We start from the raw sequence: 20523 nt of genomic DNA, 5'->3' as shown, positions 1-20523 counted from the left end.
GATTCTGATGTTATTCTTTTTTAATGAGTCACTGAATTCTCTAATTCTTATATTGTACTCTTTTACCTTACTCTCCCTCTGTTTTTCTGGTTCATTATTCTCCATAAGTTTGTCCTCTGCATTGCTGATTCGCTGCTCTGCTTCATCCATCCTTGCCACCGTGGCATCCATTTGAGATTGCATCTCAGTTATAGCATTTTTAATTTCATCCTAACTAGATTTTACTTCTTTTATCTCTGCAGAAAGGGATTCTGTGCTTTTTTCAACCCCAGCTAGTATTATTATCGTGATTCTAAATTCTGGTTCAGACATCTTGGTTGTATCTGTGTTGATTAAGTTCCTGACTGTCATTTCTTCCTGTTCTTTCTTTTGGGGTGAATTCCTTCGTTTCATCATTTTGGAGGAAGAAAATTAATAAAATAAAAAATAATAAAATAAAAATTAAAAATAACACAAAAAATAAAAGGATGCCAGACTCTAGGTGTGTTTTGGTCTGGTTGTTGAAAGAAAAAAATCTATAAATTTTTAATGCTTATTTATCTTTGAGAGACAGCGAGCACATGTGAGTGGGGGAGGGACAGAGAGAAGGGGACAGAGAATCTGAAGTAGGCTCTGTGCTGACAGCAGAGATCCCAAAGAGGGGCTCAAACTCGCAGACCATGAAATCATGACCTGAGCTGAAGTCGGATGCTTAACTGACTGAACCACCCAGGTGCCTGTAAAAATATTTTTAATGCTAAATATTCCGTGATCTGAATTGCCTCCATTTACTTAACTGTTATGCATTTAGCATGATTCAGGTCACCATGTTGTTGAGCCTATTATGCATGAAGTTGTTGCTGTATTTTGGGGTTATTTCCCAAGGATGTATATCACTAGCTCGGGTGATAGTAAAAAAAGATGGGCTCTAGAGTCTAGTTATTTTGAGATTGAATCCCATCTTTGTCACTTAGCAGTGTGTGATTCTGTGCTGATTTCCTACCTTCCTTTTATGCAGCTTTCAAATTAACAGTAATGACCTTTTTTATTTTTTTAAAGGTTAAATGAGATATCTTAGGGAAAGTGCATAGTACAATTCCTAGCACATTGAGTAAGAACTTAAGAACTTAAAAACAATTTTTTTTTTAATGTTTGTTTATTTTTGAGAGAGAGCACAAGTAGAGGAATGGCAGAGAGAGAGAGGGAGACACAGAATCTGAAGCAGGCTCCAGGCTCCAAGGTGCCAGCACAGAGCCCGACACAGGGTCTGAACCCAAAAACTGCGAGATTGTGACCTGAGCCAAAGTCAGATGCTTAACCAATTGAGCCACCCAGGCACCCCAGTACTTAAGAACTTTTAGTTGGCTGTTACTATTCTTGGTAGAATTACTGGGTTTAAGATTTTGTCATCATTTTTAAGCATCATTATAATAGCATGGTCATCTTTTAAATGTAGTGAAAGTTGAAGACCTACATTTGATCATCATCACCTTCTAGTAGAACACTGAAGGACTAGGGCTTTAGATGCAATTTTAATTTGACAGAGCTCTTCAGTCTGATTTTTTTAGCAGAGAGTTCCAGTGACTGAAAGAACTCTGGGGTTGGACATCTGGTGACCGGAGAAGGAAGAAACTATCTTGCACATCTCACCAAACATGCTTATCCAGCTGGTATTAATTATCTGAGTCAACAACCTACACAGCATTGAGGTCCAGAGATAAATGAGTTTGAGAAGCTGATTGTACCTTGAGCTGTAGAAAAAATAACTTTATGGTCAGAGCTGTTAGGTAAAGGGTAGTATAAAGTAGCTCTTGCTGACACCTCCCAGACTGAACTCTGATAGTCTGTGCTTAAACAGCAGGCTTTGGTATTCATTACTGTCCAAAGACATCTTTCAGCTATATGATACTTGCTTTTTAGCTTGTTCTTCCTTACTAGAGTTTAGTGGGGCAATTCACAATTCATCTTACTGTTGAAATGAGTTCAGCATTGTTTTTAAGTTTTCTGAATGACAACTTATACCACCAGAACCAGGTTGTTGTCATTGAACTTGTTGAGAAGCTGACACCATCAGGTGGGCAAAGGAGACTGAGACTTGCATTGTCGTTCATTCAGGGAAATCCTTTCAGGTTCTCTTTATTCCCCTGGGACGAGTGTCAGTGACCCTGTCGAATGCTGCTCAGTGGGATATATACTCTGGTTTTGAGCACTCTTTCAGATGTAGATATATGTGTGTTTTCTGATAAATTGGAAGTATGTATGTTATTGGCACCGTATGTCTTTTAGCCCTGATCCAGCTGTCTCAGATATCCATTTAAAGATGTCTGCTATATCCTGAATAACAGTAACACTTTCTTTTTCAAGGGAAATTTGTTTTAAAAATTAGCTGAGGAGTATAATAAAGAGAAATGTAGAATACTGTAAATATCAACACCAGCTTGTGTACCTACAGTGAGAAATTTGATTACTTTCTAGCCCCTATTTCCTTAACTTCATTTCATTGAAATATTTATGCTTGGTTGTTTTTTTTATTAAAAAAAAAATTTTTTTAATGTTTATTTTTGACAGGGAGAGAGAGAGAGACGGGGGAGGGGCAGAAAGATGGGGAGACACAGAATCTGAAACAGGCTCCAGGCTCTGAGCTGTCAGCACAGAGCCTGACCTGGGGCTTGAACTCACAGACTGAGAGATCATGACCTGAGCTGAAGTCGGACGCTCAACTGACTGAGCCATCCTGGCGCCCCGGAACTTTTTTTTTTTTTAAATGGTGCTAGAACTTAACATGGGTTACTAAAGAAGTTTGAGACATTTCTGCCATTAAGGAGCTTGCAGTGTCATTGGGGAGATAAATATTAACCTAAGAAATTAATTACAAGATGACATAAAGCGAATGATGATGTACCTGTATGAGTGATTTTTTTTTTAAAGTTTATTTATTTTTGAGAGAGAGAGAGAGAGAGCAAGTAGGAGAGGGGCAGAGAGAGAGGTGGACAGAGGATATGAAGCAGGCTCTGGGCTAACAGCAGTGAGCCCGTTGCAGGACTTGAACTCATGAACTGTGAGATCATGACTTGAGCTGAAGTTGGACGCTTAATTGAATGAGCCACCCAGGCACCCCTACATGAATGATTCTGACTGTAAGTGCAATAGGAATATGGAGAGCTGCAGTGAATAGGGATGAAATCTCAGAAAGAGGGTTGGTTTAACCTGGGCTAGGAAGGCTAATAGGTTTGGATAAACCCATGGGAAAGTAGGGGACCCTTTATCTTCCTATAGGTTAGATAAGAGAAGGAAGCAGGCGAAAGAGGGGTGCCTGGGTGGCTCAGTCAGTTAAGCGTCCGACTTCTGCTCAGGTCATGATCTTGTAGTGCATGAGTTTGAGCCCCATATCATGCTCTGCACTGAGAGTGCAGAGCCTGCTTCTGAGCCTGCTTCAGATCCTCTGTCTCCCTCTGTCTCTTTCTTAAAAATAAACAAACATTAAAAAAAAAAAAAAAAGGAAGCAAGGGAAACAGCCACTAGACAACAGCTTCCACTTAGTCTTCCTAGTAGTGTTAACTTGCTAACCTAAATTACTCTCTCTGACCCTATAAGAGAATTTGCAGCATGGAGTCCCCACTGGAACTATTCCACTCTTGATTTATTCCTGTGTCTTAAGAACAGAGTTTGGGGATATAGGTGGGATGGAAAAGTAATTAGGGGAATTATGCAAAGCACCTGCTACTGTGCCATGTGCCTGGCATATCATACTTCCTCAATAACTTTGCTGTCTGTTTGCTTTTTTTTTTTTCACCATCTTGCCTGCCCCTGTTTTCCTTGCCAGAGATAGTAGTGATTGTTTTGGTTCCTCTCAACATTTTATGACTGGAGACAGAGGCCAGGCCCTCAGCCCAGTTTTTGGTAAAAGGGAGCCCCTCTCCTGCCGTGGAAGGGAAAGAGTTACTCTTGAAAACACATAACCCAGGCTGGGAGACCATTCGCCCAATGCCTAAGGGGATGGAATAATAGAGAGGACTTATCTCCCAGAATTAAGTATTCAGCTCTCCCCTCCTTCCTGTTTTCCCCTAAATCTGATCCCAGACATGCTTGGTTTGGCTGTGTAAAAAAAATAGTAATTAGAGTCATTTACATGAAGTGTCTACCATTTATGCCTAGTTACCGTGCAGCACAATAACAATTATGCATATCATTAAATATGTGTCTGATTAACTTTGCTGTAAGTTTTATTTGATTATAATACTACACTCTGAGTAAGTTGGCTCAGTCTGCTCAGTTTGTTGCTCAATGACATGGCTACTACAAGTTTGGAAAAACTAGAAGGAGTGTTCTTTAAAGGCATTGTTTGAGGGGAGAAGATTTGTTAAATTAATCTAGACTAACAAAGATAGGTTGCTTTTGTATTTGCTTTCTGGAAAATGTGTTTGAGACCATTTTTATTAAAACATTTAGGAAGAATAAAGCTCTCCATTTACTTAGTAAATATTTATTAAGCAACTGCTATATACCAGATACAGTGAACAGAATATACAAAGTCCCTGTTCTCATGGAGCTTATATTTTAGCAGTGGGATACTGACAGTAAATAAGTAAACATCCAGTATGTTAAGTGGTGATAAGTATTTTGGAGAAAAAGAGGAAGCAGAGGAAGAGAATGGAGAATACTGAGGTCAAGGGGTAGCAATTTAGAATAGGTGGTAGGGAAGGTCCCATCAAGGAGGTGACATCTGAGCAGAGATCTAAAGGAAATGAGGGATTTCGAGGTGGAGAGGAGAGTGTGTTACAGGCAGAAGGAACAGTAAGTACGAAGACTTTTGGTTGTGAACAGGCTTGGTGTGTATGAGAGAATGACAAGCCAGTGTGGCTGGAGTGGAGTTAGTGAGGGAAAGATAAACAGTGAAATTAGAGAGGTAATTGGGGAGGGGACAAGTGGAAAGATCACATAGGGTTCTTAGGCCATAGGAAGGACTTTGGCTTTTAATTGGAGCAAAGGAGGAGCCTTTAGAGGGATTTGAGCAAAAAAAATGAATTAATATTTGAGTAAAGGATCACCTGGTTGCTGTATGTATGGATTGTTGAGGTGGGGGACAAGAGTGGAAGCTGGGAGGATAGCCAAAATTTTATTTTTGGCAATATGATAGAGTGGGAGAAACATGGGCTTTGGAACTAGGCAGATCTGAATTTAAATGTCCACTGTTAATACTTGTCAGCTGGATAATATTTGACAAATGACCTTACCCTTTTGAGGATCAGATGTCTTGTTTATAAAATTAGTCTGACATCATTAGGATTGTCATGAGAATCAGAGACACTTTACAAAGTACCTAGCACTGTGTTTAGCATGTAATAAGTGTTCAGTAAATAGTAGTTGCTGTTATTGAATATTACTCTTGTCTGTGTAGTCTCTCTGAAGTCTGTTTCTGTGTGCCAATACCTAAAGAATAGTCCATAAGCCAGGTACAGGGGAAGATGAAAGGCAGGGAAAATTGTAAGGTGTTAAGAATAAGCTAGTAAGAAATAGATGGTGGGAGAGTTAGGGAAGCTGAAGGCATTAACTCTGTATTCTTTGGGCCTGGAGACAGAGGTGTGGCTTAGAGTCAGGATACTGTCAGGAGTGGATTTTCTTTTCATGGATGTCTCCTCGAAAAATAATAGTGAGTAAGTGGGTGAGTGTAGGTGAGATTCCTTGCTATAAACTTGCCTCAGAGCTAACAGAGAAGGACTGAGGCCTAAAATTAGGCTTAACTTGGGTGGCTTAGCAGAAATCATAATACCTGAACATCTCTAATGAAGAACTTTTTTTATTTTCTATTAAAAAATTTAAAAATGTTTATTTATTTTGAGAGAGAAAGAGCGGGCATGAGCAGGGGAGGGTTACAGAGAGAGGGAGAGAGAGAATATCCCAAGCAGGCTCTGTGCTGTCAGTACAGAGCCCGATGTGGGGCTCAAACTCAGGAACTGTGAGATCATGACCTGAGCTGAAATCAAGAGTCAGATGCTTAACTGAGTGAGCCACCCATGTGCCCCGAAAAGCTTTTTTTAATTAGATAAAGTTTGACTTTTTCTTTTTTATATACCTGAATTTGCCTACCTGAATGTAATTTGTACCCCATTTACTCTTCACTCTTGTATCAATATGGTTTTTGTGGTACCTAGGAAAAGTAGATTAACTATATTACTATTGACACCTAACTACTGAGGTGTTAACAATTGGGAAATAGCACAGTTTTAGTAGAAATAACATGGATTTTGGAGACAGACTGGCTTGTGGGGAGATCTACAAATCCAAACATACTGAGATATTATAGTACAGTTGGGCAGCTAAAGCATGAACATGAATAACTGTAACACAAGGTCAATTACTAATGGACTTAAAGTCTGTGGTGTTTCAGAGGAAATGTGATTAGAGATTGAGATGGAAGGGCATTAATGTAAAAGAACAGTGGGCAAGATCACATAAATAGAAAAGTATGAACAGTATACAGGAAAGAGCAAGTGATTCAATGTGGTTGTAGTATGGGCAATATAAAAGGAAATAGTAGGCAATTGTAGAATGACAAATGTAACTTGAATTATGTGGGTTAAAATGGGGTAGAGTTTTTTCTACTTGTAAAAGAATTTTTTGTGTGTTTACTTCACACTATAGTATATAGGACTCTTTGGGATGCAAGTGTTGAAAATACAATTCAAGTAACTTAAGCAAAAAACAAGTTAGTTTGCATGGTAATTGGGAAGTCTGGTGTAGGTTTCAGACAGACCTCGATCTAAGAGCTCAGATGAGATCTCCATCTTTTGACTCTACTTGTCTGTTTTCAATAGGCTTTTCAAGGGCAAACAGAATGTCTGCCAGCAGCTGTAGACTTTTCACCTTTATTGGAAAGGAGTTCTTTCTCCTGAAACCATAGATCAGTCTAGCGAAAGACTTTTGATTAGTCTTTATTTGATTTAAGTGACCATTCCTGGACTAGTCACTGTAACCAAGTAAGAGGGTATGCATTGTTCTTAAGTCAGAACAAGTAACAAAACCCTGTTAGTAACTGTCAGAAAAATCTATAAGTCACAGTAACAGAAAACACCATTAACAATAGGTTTAATATGTAGGGTTTCTTTTTCTTATATAACAAGGATCTAGAGTGAGGCAATGGCTCAGTGATGTAATGAAAATTTAGACTTTTCTCTTTTGCTTCTACAGTCCTTGACTTGTGGCTTCCTTTTTTTTTTTTTTTATAATTTTTTTAATGTTTATTTATTTTTGAGAGAGAGAAAGACAGAGTGCAAGCAGGGGAGGGGCAGAGAGACAGGGAGACACAGAATCCAAAGCAGGCTCCAGGCTCTGAGCTTCAGCACAGAGCCCGATGCGGGGCTTGAACCCACAAACCACAAGATCCTGACCTGAGCTGAAGTCAGACGCTTAACTGACTGAGCCACCCAGGCACACTAATTTGTGACTTCTTGATTCATGGTCTCAAGGTGACTTTTTTATCTTTAGACCTCACATGTGTGTTCCAGGAAGGAGGGGATAAAGGGGCATGGCTATAGATTTTTACTGTTGCAGTCTAACACTCCTATATTATTCTATATAGTCTAATATTCCTATAATCTTGTGGAATTGAGCTTATTCCAAATTGTGGTAGAATTAGGCCAGGTATATATCTGGTGTTCATGTCTTTTATGTATGTGTGTTTACCTTTATGTATAAAATTATACTGTCTTTGAAGTCGTTGATTAATTTGCTTTGTACAGTGATTCACCTTAACAAAAAATTTTGTTTTCTACTGTTTAATGAAGTGTTGCACTAGGTGCTGGGGGTCCTCAAGAGGTAGTAAAGGGATATGATACAGAGCTGACCGGGACCTCAAATTTATATTCAGGGAATTCACACAGTCTAGTGGGGCAAATAGACTTGGGCATAACTATGACACAAATCATTTGAAGAACTAAAATAAAGGCACTAACCACTCATACAATAGAAGGGGGTTAATTTCTGATTGGTGAGAAAAAGAGCAGATTCTTGTTTAAGGGTTCCCTTAATATTAGGCTTAGGTTTTTTACCTTTTTTTTTTTCCTTCTATTAAAGATACACGTCCAAAATAGCACAAGCCTTGGGGCACCTGGCTGGCTCAGTTGACAGAGCATGTGACTCTTGATCTTGGGAATGTGAGTTGAAGCCCTATGTTGGGTGTAGAGAAAAATAAAATCTTTTTTTTTTTTTTTTAAAGTTTATTTACTTTGAGAGAGAGGAAGAGAGTATGAGTTGGGGAGGGGCAGAGAGAGAGAGAGGGAGAGAGAGAATCCTAAGCAGGCTCTGTGCCATCAACACAGAGCCTGACGCGGGGCTTGAACTCACAAACTGTGAGAGCATCACATTAGCTGAAACCAAGAACCAGACACTTAACCAACTGAGCCACCCAGGTGTCCCCCAAAATAAAATCTTTTAGTCAAACAAGCAAGTGGGGCACCTGGGTAGCTCAGTTAGTTGAGCATCCGACTTCTGCTTAGGTCATGATGTCACGGCATGTGAGTTTGAGCCCCATGTTGGGCTCTGTGCTGACAGCTCAGAGTCTGGAGCCTGCTTTGGATTCTGTGTCTCCCTCTCTCTCTGCTCACCCCCACTCGCATTCTGTGTGTGTGTGTGTCTCTCTCTCTCTCTCTCAAAAATAATAAACATTTAAAAACAAGCAAGTGGCATGAGTCTTACATAAATTGTCTGAATTTCTGTTTAGAGTTATTTCTTTAAACTAGGATTACTAAAAGTGGAATTACTGAATTATATCTACAGAGTTTTAAGATTGCTTTCTAGAAAGGTTTTAGTCATTTAAATTTTCTCCAGTAGAATATGAAACTATTCCTTTTACCACACTATTCCAAATACTGAGGAATATTCGTTTTCTTTTTTTTTTTTTAATACAGATCATGACATATATGATACGTAAATAATAGCATTTCACTGTACTTTATTTATATTTCTTCAATTAGTAGTAAAGTTAAATTTTTTTTCTTTTTTAAAAATTCTTTAAAGGGGCGCCTGGGTGGCGCAGTCGGTTAAGCGTCCAACTTCGGCCAGGTCACGATCTCACGGTCCGTGAGTTCGAGCCCCGCGTCAGGCTCTGGGCTGATGGCTCAGAGCCTGGAGCCTGTTTCCGATTCTGTGTCTCCCTCTCTCTCTGCCCCTCCCCCGTTCATGCTCTGTCTCTCTCTGTCCCAAAAATAAATAAAACGTTGAAAAAAAAAATTTAAAAAAAAAAATTCTTTAAAATTTAAAATTCTTCTTTGAAGAATTGTTTTCTGAACTTTGCCCAAATATCTTTTGGGTTCTTAGTATTTTTCTTATCCATTTATAGAAGTTATTTATAAATGATTTGCCTTTTGCTTTGAAGGTGCTTTCCAGGTTTTTTTACCCATCCATCAGTTTTCACCAGGTTTCCAGATTTATGCAGCCTGAGACACCAACTTTTTGGTGTGAACACTGTCAAAGCTTTTATTTCTTGAAGAAGAGTGCTGATTCTGTAGAAGGATCTAATTCGTGTGAATAGAAGTAGCACTGATAGGGGGAAAAGAATATTGGAATCCATGCAGAATTAAGGGGGGTGGGCATTAAGGAGAAAGGATAAAGACTTTATTGCTATTGATGGTGGCAGGAAGAAGCTAAGTAGAAGGTGGCGGCCTGGAATTGGAGTCACTAGGAGCCAGATACCCAAAATGGCATACTATTTAAAGTAGATTCCTCTTTGAGAACTTGAGTCCAGAACTCTTTGACATTTTCTGAGTGGCCACCATCTTATTTGAATGTCTACTGACATAGCTACTGATGAACTCCTAGACCAATATCTACCTCTACCCCAGACTTAAAGGTTGCACTGTATGTAACCCTTCTCCTCTTGTATTAAGTATTAATAATGTAGCAGTGGTGTGCCTCTCACTTCCCCTCCCCTCACATCTTGGTTGTCTTCTGACAACTTCTCTTCATCCTTTCTGTGGGACGTTGCCTCATATCAGCTCCGCTGTGATGCATTAATAAAGTTGCTGTATGGTTTAGCATGTGAAATGGATGTCTGACTGCAGTCTCTGTCTGCTTGAGTCCTTAGTGCCTTCATTCTTCTCATCTTATTCCTCTTAACATTGGCTTTGTCTTTGCTTCAGTTACCCCTACTCTTTGTGCCTCACTGCTAAAGAGCCAGACCTCAGGATTTCTTTCAGCAGTGTTCTGCCAGATGTGCTTATTCTTTCCTGAAAAATAAAATAGCTCTTAATAACACCTGAGTTAATATCCAAAGCATTATGTGTTGAAGGAATATTATCAGCTAAAACCCACTTCAGAGACATTCTCTCACTTCATGATCTAGTCACACTTTTTAACTTGGGCATTTAGAACATTTTAAGAAAGAAGGAAGTTCAGGGAATTAATATTAGATCAGTCATCTCCTTTAAAACTATTTTAGAGCCACAGGCAGGACTTTAGTTACCTCAGAGGATAAATGTTATTGTTATCGTCATTTTATTCATGAGGAAACTGGCTTCAGAGAGGGCAGCATCAGATAGTTAATAAGCAGTAGATCCAGGGCCTAAGCCCAGGTTGGCCTGACTCAAGAGCTAGCATTCTTCATTGCTACAGGTTCATTCTGCCTTCCCATGTATACAGGAATACACAAAGTTTGAGGAGAACATGGAAGCCTCAGTCAGTTTTAAGAGGACAGAGTACTAGAATCCTTCATCCCTGAATGCAAACATGAAATCTGATCTCATCAGAATTGACCTTGTCAGCTTTTAAATTACCTGGGAGAAACAGTTTGATGGATTCAGACTATTTCCTAGTGAACTGAGTTGATATGACATAAGTCACCTCTGTAAAAGCGTGTGTGTAAAATGAAAGGATCAGATGAACTATCAGAATTACTTCTGGTGGTGGCTGTAGAAATTGTCCATTCACAGACTGACTTATTACTAAGGAGTCTAAGGGCATAATATAAAGGAAATACTTGATAGCAAGATAATATTTTTCCATTAAGTAAAAGGATTTAATGTGCCAGGTCTTTACAAATCATACCTAATATGAACCAATAAGAGCTACCGTTTATGAGCACCTGTTATATATCTGGAACTGTGCTTTTTGTATAATAAGCTTTTGAAGCAGATATTATTCCACTTTTATAGAAGAAGAAACTGAGGCTTCACAGAAAAAGAATTTTCCCAGTATCACATTCCTAGAAAGTGGCAGGAGCTGGCATATATACAAGCAGCTTAAATTAAAAAACTCATACTCCGTGGGGGGGGGGGGGTGCTCTGTGGCTCAGTCAATTAAGCTTCCCACTCTTGATTTCAGCTCAGGTCATGAACTCACGGTTTGTGAGTTTGAGTCCCGCATCAGGCTCTGTGCTGGCAGTGTAGAGCCTGCTTGGGATTCTCTGACCCTCCCCCCTCCCTCCCCGTTTCTCTCTCTCACAATAAATAAATTTTTTTAAAAAGTCAAAAAACCTCATACTCCAAAGAATCATCCAGGAATGTTCAGATTAAAAACAAAACAAACAAAAAAAAAAAAACAAGAACGGGGCGCCTGGGTGGCTCAGTTGGTTAAGCATCCGACTCTTGGTTTCAGCTCAGGTCGTGATCTCACGGTTTCATGAGTTAGAGCCCCACATTGGGCTCCAAGCTGACAGTGCAGAGCCTGCTTGGGATTCTCTGCCTCCCACTCTCTCTGCCCCTCCCCCACTTGCTCTGTGTCTCTCAAAATAAACTTTAAAAAAATTTATTAAAAAAAACAAATTTCAGAATACTAAATTTAACATGATAGTCAATATATTGTTTTAAGAATTTATGGTAAAACTGTGTGTTTGTATAGTAACAAATTATATAATTTTGACAATAAAGGCTTCTTGGTGGAGATGGGTGGAGGCAGACTATGGGATCAGGAAGAAGCACACAGATAATCAATTTTGAGAATAGTGTAGTGTTTTGTTTTTTAAAAAATTTTTTTAACATTTATTTATTATTGAGAGAGAGACACAGAGCGTTAGCAGGGGAGGGATAGAGAGAGGGGAGACACAGAATCTGAAGCAGGCTCCAGGCTCTGAGCTGTCAGCACAGAGCCTGACGTGGGGCTCGAACTCATGAACTGTGAGATCATGACCTGAGCTGAAGTCGGTCGCCCAACCAACTGAGCCACCCAGGCGCCCCGAGAATAGTGTAGTTTTTAAGTTGGATGATTGGTTTGGATATATATATTTTTTGTACATATTATAAACATTTTAAAGAGCTTGTATGTTTCTGTTACGCTTCTTGTTATTCATTTCACTCCTATAGGAACCTTGATAAAGCAGCTACTAGTAAAATTCAGAGAAGTTCAGTTTTTTCTCTATATGAAACTCATTTAGTATTACCTTAATTTAGGCTCTGATGACAAGATGTAACCACTGGATATACTTGCCATTAATAATTCTTGTGTTTTTTTTTTTTTGTTTTTTTTTAAATTTTTCAATGTTTATTTATTTTTGGGACAGAGAGAGACAGAGCATGAACGGGGGAGGGGCAGAGAGAGAGGGAGACACAGAATCGGAAACAGGCTCCAGGCTCTGAGCCATCAGCCCAGAGCCTGACGCGGGGCTCGAACTCACAGACCGCGAGATCGTGACCTGGCTGAAGTCGGACGCTCAACCGACTGCGCCACCCAGGCGCCCCAATTCTTGTGTTTTTTAAATGTTTATTTTTGAGAGAGAGTGTGCACACAAGTGGGGGAGGGGCAGAGAGAGAGGGAGACAGAGGATCTGAAGCAGTCTCTGTGTTGACAGCAGAGCCCAGTGCAGGGCTTGAACTTGTGAACTGTGAGATCATGACCTGAGCTGAAGTTGGACACTTAACTGACTGAGCCACCCAGGTGCCCCCTCCCATTAATGATTCTTTAGAGAGAAGGCTCTTAGGTTTTTTCCTAGGTTCTTTATATCTATGCTTTCATACCAGTTTTTTCAGAAGACAATGGCCAGTTTAATTTTGATTATTGTCTTGCAAAAGGACTTCTTGTGATTGTTTTAAATACAAACATATAAAATTCAAACATAAAAATTGAGAGAATAGTAGTACTTTGAACCCCAGGGTATGCCACTTGTTCATCAGCTCATGGTCACTGGTGTTCTATCTATATTCCATCCATAACCTCCTCTCCTCAGATTATTTCAAATCAGATCCCAGATATAATTTCATTATAATACTAGTTATTCTTGAAAGAGAAGATCTCTTTAAAAGAAAAACTGGGGCACCTGGGTGGCTCATTCGGTTGAGCATCCAGGTTTTGATATCCACTCAGGTCATGATCTCGTTGGTGGGATCAAGCCCCAGGTCGGGCTTTGCGCTGGCGGCCTGGGAGCCTGCTTGGAATTCTCTCTCTCTCTCTGCCCCTCTCCTGTGCATGCCCCCCTCCCCTTTCTCTAAATAAATAAATAAATAAATAAATAAATAAATAAATAAATGTAAAAGAAAAAACAATCTAAGCATTATATTATACCTAAAAAATTAATATCATCAAATATTTGGTGAATTCAAATGTCCCATAGTCTCCTGATTGTTTGAAATCAGAGTTTAACAAGGTTTACACATTGTAGGGAGTTTTTTTTTCTTAATTGTTTATTTTGAGAGAGAGAGAGAGCATGCAAACAGGGGAGGGGCAGAGAGAGAGAGGGAGAGAGAGAAGCCCAAGCAGGCCCCATGCTCAGCTCAGAGCCTGACTTGAAGCTCGATCCCACCACTGTGAGATTGCAACCTGAGCCCATCTCAAGAGTAGGTTGCTTAACTGACTGATCCACCCAGGCGCCCTGTAGAAAGTTTTTGATGCTAATATCTTAGGCTTTCTTAATTTATGGGGAGATTCACATCCCCAAAATGTTCCTTTTTAAGACTTAAACACTCAGGATTTATATTCATAAGTTTAGTATTGTTATTCACAGTAACTGTGTCACAGCCATTTTTACTCCTTCCACAGCATCTTAACAGTGTTATGCAGGTAGGCCCTCTGAAAATATACTTTTTTTTTTTTTTTTAACATTTATTTATTTTTGAGACAGAGAGAGACAGAGCGTGAACGGGGGAGGGTCAGAGAGAGAGGGAGACACAGAATCTGAAACAGGCTCCAGGCTCTGAGCAATCAGCACAGAGCCCGACGCGGGGCTCGAACCCACATACTGCGAGATCGTGACCTGAGCCAAAGTCGGACGCTTAACCGACTGAGCCACCCAGGTGCCCGAAAATGTACTCTTTTAAAGCCAAAGTTGAGAACCTTCTTAAAGGGACAGATAGTAAATATGGCTATGCAGGCCATATGGTCTCTGTCACAACTTCCCAGATCTCTGTCACAGCTACACAACTGTACTATCATAGCATGGAAGAAACCATAGACAATACATAAATGAATTAGGTGGCTGTGTTCCAGTAAAAGTTTATTTATAAAAATAGGTGGTCAGCCTGTAATTCGCTTATCCTTGTTCTACAGCATTAGTTTTTCAGAATGTGTTCTACAGATCACTAGGTTCTGTGAAGGTGTGTAAAGGGTATGGCGGCCAGGACTAGTATTGGTATAACAGTCTGCCTTTACCACCACCTCATCTGGAACTCTGCTTGTATGGATTTTTATATATTGGGTTTCAAATGAGATTTTATTTAAAAACAGGATTCTCTTGTTTAGAATAAAAAAATGTTGAAGTTCATGGGTGTATAACATTCCTAGTCTTTATAGCAGTGACTCCTATTATTGCTTTGTGTGAGGCACCATGCACTTATGTATTTATACTTACCCTTATCCCATCTGATCTTTGCAACAACCTTAAAATTACATTGTCATCACCAAAGAGAAGTAAGTAACTTTGTCAAAATCTCTAAGCTAGTAAATTGGATTGCTTGACTTTTTATTACGGAAGACAGGAGTTCTCTGTATGTCCTGAATACTAGTCATTTGTCAAATATATGTTGTACAGATAATTTCTTGTAGTCTGTGACTGCCTGTTTTCCTAATGGTGTCTTGATGAGCAGAAGTTTTAAGATGAAGTTTAATTTATTATTTTTTTCCTTTATAGTTGCTATTTTCTGTTTAGGTTTATAATGCATCTTGAATTGATTTTTTTGGAAGGTGTGAGGTAAGGGTTGAGGTTTATTTCTTCCATATGGATATCTAGTTATTCCAGCACCATTTATAGAAAAAAATTCTCTTTCTCAATGGATTACTTTGGTGCCTTTGCAGAAAAATTAAATGACTATATATAGGTCATGGTTCTCTGTTATAGTTCCTTGATCTGTTTATCTTTATGCCATTGATGCATATATCTTAATTACAGTAGCTTCATAGTAAGTCTTGAAATCAGGTAGCAAAAATTCCCTTTGTTCTTTTTTAAGATTGCTGGATATTATAGTCTTGCATTTCTGTATAAATTTTGCAGTCAACTTATTAAGTATATTCTATAGTTTCCAACTTTATCTCTGTTAATATTTTTCTTGAAGTATATTTTATCTGATAGAACAATTAAACATAGTTTTAGCCATTTCAGCTCTTTTACATCACTGTTTGCCTAGTATATCTTTTTCCATTCATTTACTTTGAACATACTTGTATTTGTATTTATTTTATTTATTTTTACATTTGTTTTAATGTTTATTTTTGAGAGAGCGTGAGCATGAGCGGGGGAGGAGCAGAGGGAGAGGGGGACAAAGGATTTGAAGTGGGCTCTGCGATGACAGCAGAGAGCCCAATGTGGGGCTTGAACCCACAACAGTGAGATAACGACCTGAGCTGAAGTCAGACCCTTAACCAACTGAGCTGCCCAGGCGCCCCTGTATTTTTATTTTTTAAATGATTCTTCTTGTAGACAGCATACTGTTAGGTCATGCTTTTTATCCATTCTGACAATCTCTATTATTTTTTTCATTCCCCCCCATCTCTAATATTTAATTGGAAAATTTAGTTAGTTGACATTTAAATTTTTTTTTTTTTCAACGTTTATTTACTTTTGGGACAGAGAGTGACAGAGCATGAACGGGGGAGGGGCAGAGAGAGAGGGAGACACAGAATCGGAAACAGGCTCCAGGCTCCGAGCTATCAGCCCAGAGCCCGACGCGGGGCTCGAACTCACGGACCGCGAGATCGTGACCTGGCTGAAGTCGGACGCTTAACCGACTGCGCCACCCAGGCGCCCCAACATTTAAAATTTAATCATTGATGTGGTTAGATTTAGGTCTACCATTTTATTGTTTTGCTGTTGTTTTTTGGTTTATCTCTTTTGTTTTTATCCTGTTTTTTTTTCTTTCCTATCTTTTGATTATTTGAATATGTTAATAGAATTTTTTTTTAAAGCTATACCTCTTTGTATTTTTAGTGGCTGCTCTGGCTTTTCACAGTCTACTTAGAGTTAATACCATTTAACAAAAAAGTGTAGAAATCTTGTAACTGTATAGGTTCATTTACTATTCTTCCTTTTTTTAAATGCTATAGTTGTAAAATGTCACATGTATATATTTATGTATTATAGACCTCATAAAACAATGCCAAAGGTTTTGCTTTAAACAGCCCTGTATATTTAAAAGCAGTTAAGAGAAAATACACTTTTGTATTTATCAGATGTTAATCATTTCCGATATTCTTCTCTTCTTCCTGATTATCTGAGTCTATAGTATATCATCACCTTCAGCTTCAAGAATTGCCTTTAGTATTTCTTATAGTGTAGGTCTAATTGTAACCAACTTACTTTAGCATGTTATTATCTGAATGTTTTGATTTCACCATCATTCTTGAAGGATATTTTTTCTGAATATAGAATTTGGGCTGATAGGTGTTTCCGCCCCCCCCCCCCCCCCCGCCAGCATTTGTGTTTAAAATTTTTCTTAATGTTTATTTATTTTTGAGACAGAGCATGGGAGGAGCAGAGAGAGAGGGAGACACAGAATCTGAAGCAGGCTCCAGGCTCTGAGCTGTCAGCACAGAGCCCAATGTGGGGCTCAAACCCACAAACCTTGAGATCATGACCTGAGCCAAAGTCGGATGCTCAACCGACTGAGCCACCCAGGACTTTTAAAAAAACATTTTATTTATTTATTTGAGAGAGAGAGAGTGTGCTCAGGTACGTGAGCAGAGGGGAGAGAGAGAATCTTAAGCAGGCTCCATGCTCAGCACAGAGCCTGATGCGGGGCTTGATCTCACAACCTTGGGATCATGACCTGAGCAGAAATTAAGAGTCAGACACTTAACTGACTGAGCCACCCAGGCACCTCTCCCCCAGCACTTTAAAGATTTTATTCCACTTTCTTCTGGCCTCAGTAATCTGTGATCATTCAAGTTGTACCCTTGTAAATTGAAAACATCACATTTGCCTCATCCTCTTTATATGTTAAGTAATCTTGAATTTTATCTTACATATTGTGAATGTTATATTGTGGATATTCTAGAGTCTATTTTATTTCTCAAAGTATTATTTGTTTCATTAGTTAACTGGGTTGGAATCAAACTGCACATTCTTATTTAGGGAGGCAGTTCAAATCTTAATTTAGTTCTTTTATCCTTAACTGGAGTTTCTATATAGTACATGAGTAGTTCTGGAGTCCTAGACCTGGGCAGAGTTTATTCACAGACTGTGGGTCTTCTCTTTTCTGGTTTTTCCTCTCAGAATATTCCTCAGTTTGGATTTGTCTGATGTTTTCTTGTGATTAGATTCAGGTTTAACATTTGTGGCAAGAATATAACAAAGGAAATGTTGTATTCTTCTAAATGCATCATGTCTTAGTCAGTTTGGGCTGCTCTAACAAAGTACCACAGACTGGGTAGCTTATAGACAACAGAAATTTATTTGTCACAGTTCTGTAGGCTAGAAGTCTGAGATCAGGGTGCTGGCATGGTTGCATTTTGGTGAGAGCCTTATTCTGAGTTGCAGCCTGCTGACTTTTTGCTATGTCTCATGTGATGGAAGGAGAGAGCTCTGGTTTCGTCAGGCCCTTAGGATGGCACTAATCCCATTCATGAAGCCTCCACTCTCATGAGCTAATTACCACCCAAGGGCTAGGATTTCAACTTATGAATTATTGGGGGACACAAACATTCAGTCCATAGGATATCACATGAAGGGGCAAATGATTATCAGTTTGTACTATTGGCATTGTTAAATTTGATTTTCTAAGGTGGTGTCTACCAAATTTCCTTTTGTAAAGGTACCCTTCCCTTCTTTTGTGGTCAGTATGTCATCTATGGGGTAATACTTTGAGGCTATGTGAATATCCTGTTCCCAAGTAGGCATTTACCCATGGTTTTAGCATCAGTTGGTGATTCTTGCTTAAATTAATTATTACTACAGCAGTAAGTGGTGATTTTTTTCTTTTCTTCCATTCTTCTACATTGATTAGCTGACATTCTTCTGTAAAGAGAAATTTTCTCTCCTTATCCCTTGTTAGTATTTTTTTTTAATGTGGAATGAACTCATGGATTCATTGTTTGTTTGTTTAAGATTTTTTTATTTTTAAGTAATCTCTACGCCTGTTGTGGGGCTTGAACTCACACCCCCAAGATCAAGAGTCACACACTTCTCCGACTGAAGCCAGCCAGGTGCCCCTGATTCATTTTTAAAATTTAATGTGTTGTAATTCATTCTTCCCAGTAATTTTGTTGTTCAAATTGTTCCAAATTTGACCAATGGAAATCCCTTCGGGTTTTCTTCTGTAACCTCTGGGAATGTGCCCATCAATTTTTTGAGCACTGTCTTTTTACTATAAGAGAGTATGGGGTTACCATGACTTTTCCTGTTCACCCCTGGAATTTGCCATTTATCTAAGGTCTCTGCTCCTAATCATTAGGCTGTTTGGCCTTCTGACAATTTTTATTTTTAAGCATTATATATTTATTGTAGAAGGTTTTAGGAAAATTTTATTCAGAAAAAATTCATCCATGACCCAGCCCAATCCAAACCACTGCTATAGCTTGATATGTATCATATATCCTTTTTTTTTTTTTTTAACATAGCTTTTGCCAGCAGGTCTTATGTTAAGCCTATTTTTTATTTTCATTGTTTAACCGTATAATGAATCTCTCTGAACCTGTTTTCTAGCTTCAGCAGTTATCAATATATAACAAATCTTTTTTCACTTATAATACACCTCCTATCCACCCCCCACCAGGTTTTGAGGAAGCAGTTTTCAGGTATAACATATTGTCTATACATACTTTAATATGTATCTCTAAAAGATAAAGGCTATTAAAAAAAAATACAGACACTGGGGCACCTGGGTGGTTCAGTTGGTTGAGTGTCCTACTTTGGCTCAGGTCATGATCTCACAGCTCATGAGTTTGAGCCCCACATCGGGCTCTGTGCTGACAGCTCAGAGCCTGGAGCCTACTTTGGATTCTGTGTCTCCGTCTCTCTCTGCCCCTCCCCCGCTGGTTCTCTCTCTCTCTCTCTCTCTCTCTCTCTCTCTCTCTCTGTCTCTCTGTCTCTCTGTCTTTGTCTCTCTGACTCTGTCTCTCTCTCTCTGACTCTCTCTCTCTCTCTGTCTCTCTGACTCTGTCTCTCTCTCTCTGACTCTCTCTCTCTCTCTCTCTCTCTCAAAACTAAACATTAAGGGGTGCCTCATGGTTCAGTTAGTTAAGCATCTGACTTTGGCTTAGGTCATGATCTTACAGTTCATGGGTTCTAGCCCCATGTCGGGCTCTATGCTGACAGCTTGGAGCTTGGAGCCTTATTTGGATTCTGTGTCTCTCCCTCTCTGTGCCTCCCCACTGCTTGTGCTCTGTGTCTCTCTCAAAAATAAATAAATGTTAAGAAAAATAAACATTAAAATAAATAAATAAATAATATAGACACAGTACCATTATTATATCAGTCAGCATCTCTCTTTCCCTAATTACCTCATAATTTTTTAAAATGGCTTGTTCAAATCAGGATCCAAACAAGTTGCACACATTTACATTTGGTTGATGTCATTCAAGTCTCTTTTAATCTCAGTTATCCGCCTATCTCTATTTTCTTGACAGTTTATTTGTTAAAGAGACTGGCTTTTTGTCTTTCAGTATTCCTTTTGTGGATTTTGCTGATTGTGTCCCTGTTCTTTTTTTTTTAATGTTTATTTATTTATAATTTTTTTAAATGTTTATTCATTTCCTGAGAGAGAGAGGGAGAGAGCGTGAGCGAGTGCAATCGGGAGGGGCAGAGAGACAGAGGGAGACACAGGCTCCAGGCTTTGAGCTGTTGGCACAGAGCCCCACACAGGGCTTAACCGACTGAGCAGCCCAGGTGACCCTAATGTTTGTTTATTTTTGAGAGAGAGAGAGAGAGAGAGAGAAAGAGCATGAACAGAGGAGGGGCAGAGAGAGGGAGACAGAGGATCCCAAGCAGGCTCCGTGCTGACAGCATTGAGCCTGACGGCAGGACCTGAACCCACAAACCATGAGATCATGACCTGAGCTGAAGTCAAACGCCCAACTGACTGAGCCATACAGGCACCCCTTCCTGTTTTATCTTTAACATGTTATTCTGTTCTAGACAATAATTTCTGGAAACTTAATAGTTAGATTTGAGGTTTTATCAGGTTCAGTTTGGGG

The 20523-nt window shown here is 39.2% G+C and overlaps 1 protein-coding gene across 5 annotated transcripts in view; it reads left to right on the top strand.

The window, feature by feature from the left end:
* The window catches only part of UIMC1 (ubiquitin interaction motif containing 1), a 118504-nt gene that overhangs the window by 81701 nt on the left and 16280 nt on the right, over positions 1–20523 (top strand). The window contains exon 11 of one of the 5 annotated variants that reach the window (XR_015240642.1): positions 14774–14808. The exons of the other annotated variants lie outside the window; for them this stretch is intronic. The gene's annotated coding sequence lies outside the window, so the exon portion shown is untranslated. The remainder of the gene's footprint in view (positions 1–14773; positions 14809–20523) is intronic. 5 annotated transcript variants of the gene reach the window in all.

This window comes from Puma concolor, chromosome A1, assembly GCF_028749965.1.
Source record: "Puma concolor isolate L17-30 chromosome A1, mPumCon1.1.hap2, whole genome shotgun sequence".
NCBI classification, from domain to species: Eukaryota; Metazoa; Chordata; class Mammalia; order Carnivora; family Felidae; genus Puma; species Puma concolor.
The sequence above is the reverse complement of the archived record's forward strand: the minus strand, read 5'-3'. Positions and strand labels throughout refer to the sequence as shown.